Source organism: Lactuca sativa, chromosome 8 (genome assembly GCF_002870075.4).
Source record: "Lactuca sativa cultivar Salinas chromosome 8, Lsat_Salinas_v11, whole genome shotgun sequence".
NCBI lineage: Eukaryota > Viridiplantae > Streptophyta > Magnoliopsida > Asterales > Asteraceae > Lactuca > Lactuca sativa.
The window spans coordinates 288,839,283-288,847,705 of NC_056630.2; positions in this window are offsets into that span (position 1 = coordinate 288,839,283).

Below are 8,423 nucleotides of genomic sequence, written 5' to 3' on the forward strand. Positions count from 1 at the left end.
ATATGTATGGTATGTTGTATTTGGGGAACTCACTAAGTTTCGTGCTTACAGTTTATAGATTTGGTTTTAGGTATCTTCAGTTTTCAAGAAATAGGAGCTCGGGACGATCGCAACACATTCACCCATGTTAGTCCGCATTATGTGATCTTTATTATTAGACTATGATATTTGTTTTAATTGAAATGTTTTCAATGTCTAGAACAAAGATACTAAATGTTTTCTTATATTAAAAATGAAAATTTTGGCCTTAAAATTTGGGATGTTACAAGTTGGTTTCAAAGCCTTGGTTTGAGGGATTCGAACACACTATCGGGTGCGTCTGGACTCAAACTGATTACTTGGTATAAAATTTTTCAAAAGAAAAATCATTTTTATAAAAGAATTTTGAAAGGAATTTGAAAGGAGAAAATAACTTTGAAAAGAAAGGGGTGTGATGTGTGTAATTAGCCGAGCTAAGGATCTAGGATAGATGCCTTTGTATGCTTATATGAGCTTATGGATTTGCATGCTAGAACTGATCAGCCAGTAGTAGGATGGTATTTTTAGGTTATGCCTAATTGTATGAGCCTTTAAATTACATGCTAGTAAAGATTCCTGGTAAGAGGATTGAGTGGCTTGTTTGGTTAGATTTTTCCGTTTGTCTGAATGCTACTTGCTTTGTGCTTTGGGGGACTTCGAGTGATGGGAGTTAACTACTAGATAAATACGTTAAGTCACATGTGACCAGAGTTGAATAATCTCAGAGTGTTGGATTTGACCCTATTGCGTAGCTCTCATTTGAGTCTAACTGTTGTAGGGATGGGTCGTTTACTCGAAGGATTATCTGAGCCTCGCTACATGTAATGGTATTCATGTAGTGGTTAATTGGCATCATGAAGAGTCTTTCAGCAGTTGAGGACTGGGTGGGTTCGGGAACCTAGGAAAGCTTAGGATGAGAGTAGCAGAGTGCAACAGTAGTATAATGGACTTGGTAAAGTCGAAGCAATCCTTAAGGAAAGTATGGATAGATGTGGGAGGTAGTATGGGCCCGTACTACTGAAAGCAGAGGACCTGTACTCGAGTCAAGGAGGGTCGAGATAGAACCAGGGAACTTATAGTATGTGAGACCTTCTGAGGTTACGTATGACCCTAACGATTATGTGTTCCATTTCAGAATGGTGATGATTACGCGACACGGAGCAGGAGGATCAAGATTAGGATCGATATCAGGTTCAGGTTCAGGATCCGAACCAATGGATGAGAGTATGCACGAGTTCATCGCGTCAGAGATCATGAGAGGCATCCTTGAGGTGACCCCGATGATTTTTGGGCCGATCAAGGAGGGGATTGTCAAATTGATGAAGGATCGTCTCAGGGCGTTCAGGAGTGATATGGCATCTGGCCAGACGGGGAAACACACACTCTCCTTCAAGGACTTCAGGGGATGTGGTGCGCCAGACTTCTACGAGGTGAGAGACCCCATTGTTTCCAGGAGATCGATTGTAGACATGGAGTCTGCTCAGCTGATTAGCTACTGCCCTGAGGGGTCGAAGGTTCGGTACGCTGCAGGATGTTTGAGAGATAGAGCCAGAGATTGGTGGGAGTCAGTTGGTGACTCTATGGGAGCCTCAGCCATTGAGGCTATGACTTGGTAAGACTTTGTGGCCTGGTTTAGGGCAGAGTTTGCACTGGCTGTGGAGCTTCAGCAGCCGGCCAGGGAGTTCCACGACATGAGGCAGACGATAGAGACAGTGGCGGAGATTATCGCCAAGTTCTGGGAGAGGGCTTTATTAGTGCCTCAATATGCAGGAGATGAGGAGATGCGGAAGACACGCTATCATGACATGTTGAGAGCTGATATTCGGGAGCATGTCAGCTACTAGGCATGCCCGACCTTGGATTCTATGATTGCTAGGGCGTGAGAGAGGGATATTGATTTGGAGCACATTGAGAAGAGAAGGTCATATCAGATGTATACTTTGGAGGGTCCCGGGAAGAGACCCAAGACTTCAGATCAACGATTGGTAGGTCGGCAGGGCCGAAGTGTAACGACCGAAAAATACAACCAAGTTTAAATTTTTCAAAAACAGCTCGATTCCATTAAATCTTTACAAAAAGGTTTTCAATACAAAACATTTAACGTATTCCCAGAATCACATTACTACAAAATCATGAGGAGCGGTACGATCACGCCTTCGCCTTGCCACGGTCTCCTGAAGAACCTGAAAAACATAAAACCACAACTGTAAGCCCGAAAGCTTAGTGAGATATCCCCAAAATACCAACCACATATACCATACACGCATAACATGCCACAACATATCTGATCACAAAACAACCATGCACTTCGGGTCTACTGTGTGACTGGTCCGCCGCACCGGCCTACAGTCCACCTGGTCCACCCTCTGAGTCTAGCCATAAACCTCGAGTCTACAGTGTGATTGGTCCGCCCGCACCGGGCCTTCAATCCACCTGGTCCACTCTCTGAGTCTACAGTATGACTGGTCCGCCCACACCGGGCCTTCAGTCTGCCTGGTCCACTATCCGAGCCTCAGCACGTCTGTCCGCCCTCTTGGGGCCTACAGCCTATCCGGACCGCTCGCTGGGCCTTCGGAACAACCGGTCCGCCCTGGGAATCTTGCCCTACAGCACAAAGCAGGACCCGCCTCAACCCAACTCCAGTCCAAACAACCATGTGCACATATACATACAATCATATAGCAATTCACAGTCAACAAGCAGATCAAACGGATCACATAACATATCATCATCCTAACCAGGATACCGACCTAACAGGTCACTAGCATAACATCTCCCTATCTCTCAGGATACCGATCTCAATCAGGTCTCTAACATATACCATCCTAGCTCTCAGGATGCAAACATATCACAGCAACAACATAACAACTACCCAGATCTCAATCCGATAAGGGCCGGCCTTGGTGCCTTAGACCCTGTTGATATAATGAGGATAACTCACCTCGAAACTGCCGGCTGAAAGGATAAGATCCCGCTGCTCCAAGCTCCGACACGAACTCCTCAACTGAACACCAACACACTCAACTCAATAAATACCCTTAATTACCAAAATACCCCTGAAAGACAACTAGTCAACCTTTGGACAAGGTTAAAGTCAACCCCTGACTGACTCTACTCGCCGAGTCAACCCGATGACTCGCTGAGTCCCCATACTCAGAACTTCCCTCAATCCGCGACCTAACTCGCCGAGTCACCCCAAGACTCGTCGAGTCCAAGAACTTTGAGTCCACTCGCCCACAACTCACCGAGTCATCCCTTGACTCCCTGATTCTCGACTCAACCAGAAAATAGTGGGACTCTTCGACAAGACTCGCCGAGTCCAAGAACACACTCGCCGAGTCTAAGGCTATCTTCAACCTACTCGCTGAGTCGTTCATACAACTCGCCGAGTTCCAGGCCATCTTCATCCAACTCGCCGAGTTGTTCTTCCAACTCGTCGAGTTCCAGCTCATCTTCAAGCAACTCGTCGAGTCCACCCATGTGACTCGCCGAGTACCACCGGTCTAAATCCATACAGAAGCATTCCAGGCCATGCAATTGATCCAAAACATAGATCTAGCCTCCTACAACCCATCCATCACGTAAAGTGGCAAACTTTACGTGAATCCAAAGAGATCTATGCATTTTGCACATTGGGGCTAAGGTTTGGGACATGATAGCTTCACCCAATACTCAACACAGGGACTTTATGCACATTAGGACCATTACCACTCCAGATCTGAGGTAGCAACCTCAGATCTAACTTCCAAACTCCAAAACATACCAAGATAAGTACCCCACAAACCCCAAAATGATGAATCCATAAGAGTAACAGCCCAAGGACGAGATTTTACCTCAAAAGAACGCCCCAACTGCAATGGAACTCGAATCCAAGAAAAGCCCCTTGCTCCAAGCCTCTTCTTCTTCAAGATTTCCTCAACAATTGCTTCTCCAAGCTCCCTAATGCAACTTGATCCACTCACATACGAAGGTTAGGGTTTCTGGACTTGAGGATGAGTAAAGAGGCTGGGGGAATGGATGTTATGTTCTTTATATAGGGCTCAACCCCGAGAATTAGGGTTTTCTCCACTCAGCGCCTACTCGCTGAGTCCATCTTACTGACTCGCCGAGTCGGCTACTTAACATGCGACCAAGTCGCGACTCTACTCGCCGAGTCCACCCATGGACTCGCCAAGTCGCTCTTTCCAAATTTACTCTTTTAGCCCTTCAACTCTACTCTTGATATTTCAGGATGTTACAATTCTCCCCCACTTAAATTAGGCTTCGTCCTCGAAGCCTACGACAACACAACTCTTAGAAATACTCTTGTCATGCACCACCTGGCATTAATCCAACCAGGTTTCTCAAAACACAACCATAGAACCAAAAACTCGTTTTCTCCTTCCTTACGGTGTCCTGACCACCGTCTCGAGCCGGGCACCGGCTGTACCCTCTGATAATCACACTCAACAACCGAGAATTACCCATGATGCATCACTGCTCCAAATCTCAACAATCACTCGACCCATATGGGCTAGAAAACCATGAACCATCGGATCCCCGATCCGAATCCCACTCTATCCATTCCATGTTGACGGAAAGGCCCATTCTTCAATCTCAGAGCAACTCCCACGAGTTCTCCTCTTGCAATCACATACACATGCTAAACTAGCTCTAGCACCCTCAGGTTGGGAAAACCCGATACACTGATGATATCCTCAAACATCCCCCAGGATGAACCACTAATACATACCCAATACCCTGATCAGAATCACACTGAGAGCCCAAGACTCTCTCCCTGCATCCCTTCCGAGCCTCTTGGCTCTACACCTGCGGAATTCCCTCCGCGACCTCAGCAGACATCCCAAACCAGATGAGCTTCTATTCCACTGCCGCAAACACGCTGCTCAATAACCATACTCGAATTACTCTAATCATAACTCTGCTCTGCCACTTTCACTTCCATGAACTTGCACTCCCTCTCGGAGTTACACACCTCTCTCTTTTCCTTTACCAAGGAATCCACTTAGCCACATTGTCACTCCGACAAGTGTCACGGTGCTCGCCCAACGCTACACCACCCTTTTATAGCGTATCTGCTATCCATCCAACACACATACTTTGACTCTCATCGCAGGGACTCTCAAGCCCATGCACTATCTCAACTAATCAAGATCACTACCCGGGGCCAGACCTTCTAATGCAATCATACTGCAACATACACAATCCATATCCTCGAACCGATCTAATAATACCTGCAGAGTCTTCAGCATGACTGGACCGCCTCACCAGACCTTCAGCCAATCTGGACCACTCTCAGAACCTTAAGCCAATCTGGACCGCTCTCAGTGCCTTCAGTTTGGCTTGACCGTTCTCTGAGCCTTCGGCCTGACTGGTACGCCTATCGGCCTTCAGTCTATCCGGACCGCTCAACTAGCATTCATCATTCCGAGCTATCACTCCTGGAAATCCTCCTATACGTACTGTTCTAGCCCTTTAAGGGTTCCGAACTCTGTCTCAATCGCACATGCTCGATCCCGGCCTGCTCCCAGGCCCTCCACAATCAAATGCCCTAGGTCTGTATCCCGCCCCGCATGCCCGACACTTGCTCCTATCAGCCTATACTTTGGGCTGACAGAACACTGCTGAATCCCAACAGCTAAGCACCCTCAAATACTCATCGATCTCCCGGAGAATTCTCCAATTCTCCCCCACTTGTAGCACTGATTAACAATCACCGGTCGCCATCACCGACCTCCCAGAACAACTCTGCACAAAGAAAACACTTACACGCGGACTGCTTCCCACAAGCATAAACAACCTTAACGAGATCTCACATCAACACCGATTAACCCGCTCGAAAGAAACTCAATCTGCATCTAACCACTCCTCAGAAAGTAGATGCTACCCGGCCTTCAAACCAATGCCAGGTTCCCACTAATAACTCTCATGGATGATAACCAACGAAATTCCCAAAACAATAACCCATAACCAAACCACGACCCTCAAAAACGACGAATACCGCATCGAAAACCACACAAAGATACCAGCACATAAACAATACACCACAATAATCACAAGATAACGAGATATCAAGAAAGAAACATACCCGCAACTGCATCCGGCACTACTCCGACCTCCTCTGTCGCAAGCTGATAAGCACGACCCTGAGCCCTTGGGGGCTCCGCTCCATCCTGACCCCCACCTGTGATCCTCAAAGTGGCCGGTGCTGGAGCCTGCACTGGTCCTGCAGCAAACTGTGGACAGTTGACCCTCAAATGTCCAATCTTATGACAATGATAACAAATCCTCAAATCCCGAACCGGCGCTGACTGCAAACAATCCCTCGCATAGTGCCCCTCCTTTCCGCACTTGTGGCATGCACCACCGGACCTACAAACTTCGGTGTGACCCCTCCCACACTTCCTACAAGTGTGGCTGCTCAGATCCCCCACTATAACATCAACGGTCTTGGACCGTTTCGGCGCCGGCTGCGACTGCACCGGAGCCTGTCTCAGCTCACGCAACTGCAACTCAATCTCTAACTCATGCCGCCTAGCGCCCTCCTGCAACTCTAACAAGGTCTCGCACCTCTGCGCAGACACAAACTGTCTGATGTCCCTCTTGAGCATGCTCAGATATCGAGACATCTGAGCCTGCTCCGAGGCGAACTCTGGGCAAAACATCGCCATCTCAGTGAACATCCTGGTGATCTCAGTCACCGACTCCGAACCCTGCTTCAGCTCAAGGAACTCCTGAGCCAATCTCTCCCTCTCAAATTGCGGAACATAACGAGTGCTGAACATTTCTCTGAGCTGATCCCATGAAACCGCAGCCCTCTGCGCATCTGAATATGACCCCGTGGTCAATCTCCACCAATCCTTCGCCCCGAGCCTCAACAGGTTCAGAGCACACCTCACCCTCTGATCAGCAGGGTATGAACATGTGAAGAAACACCCCTCCACGTCTGATAACCATCTCATAGCGACGATCGGGTACTGAACTCCATCGAAGGTGGGAGGCTTCGTATTATCGAAGTCCCGATACTGAAAGCCCCGACCAACTCCTCCCCCTGCCGCCGCTACAGCCGCTGTAGCCGCCGTGGCAGCCGTCTCTGCGAGAGCCGCATAACGCTCATCAAAATACTCAACCATGGTGGTCTTGATCGACCCAAACAGCTCCGGCAACTCAGCCCGGAACAACTCAGCAATCTCATCACGCAGGATCTCACGAATCCTTGCATCCAACTCGCACGTGCTCATCTGACCGATAACCTCGGGCGGTACCGATCCGCCCAGAACTCTCTCTCCTGCTCCCGATCCTAATCCGGATCCACTCTCATCATGCCTCGGAATCTCCATACTGAAAAACACCACACAAAATCTCAGACTCTTCCCACTATCTTGGGATCCAACTCTCTCAACCCAACCCTAGAGATCATGGTTTTCCTGATACGCGTATAGGTCCTGTGCTTTCAGTAGTACGGGCCCATACTACCTTCCACACCTACCCATATTTGTATGAAGTACCACCACAACACCCTAGAGAAACATGCATAACAACGCTCAGCCCTCACCACTAGAGGAACACTAAAAATCTCCCATAAGGAACCCTAGGCTACAGGCATCACAAATCAGGCAACATTATCATGAAATCCTGAAGATCCCTAGCCTATCACTAGCATGCTGTTCTATCAAAGCTCGAAAACAAATAACATGCATGGTATTTTGGGGTTACTTACTGGCTCCGGCTGATCGTACCTCCGCGTCCTCCCTTACTCATTTTGAAAACCATTTTAAATACTATTTTGAAAACTCTCCTCGATTTGAGACTGGAGTCACACGAATGTTCCTCCAGTTCACTCAAACCAAGGCTCTGATACCAACTTGTAACGACCGAAAAATACAACCAAGTTTAAATTTTTCAAAAACAGCTCGATTCCATTAAATCTTTACAAAAAGGTTTTCAATACAAAACATTTAACGTATTCCCGGAATCATATTACTACAAAATCATGAGGAGCGGTACGATCATGCCTTCGCCTTGCCACGGTCTCCTGAAGAACCTGAAAAACATAAAACCACAACTGTAAGCCCGAAAGCTTAGTGAGATATCCCCAAAATACCAACCACATATACCATACACGCATGACATGTTACAATATATCTGATCACAGAAGAACCATGCACTTCAGGTCTACTGTGTGACTGGTCCGCCGCACCGGCCTACAGTCCACCTGGTCCACGCTCTGAGTCTAGCCATAAACCTCGAGTCTACAGTGTGATTGGTCCGCCCGCACCGGGCCTTCAATCCACCTGGTCCACTCTCTGAGTCTACAGTATGACTGGTCCGCTGATATGTGCATAATTAGTTAATTATTTAACGTATATTCTTAGTTATTTTTGATTGATTATGAGAATAATGTG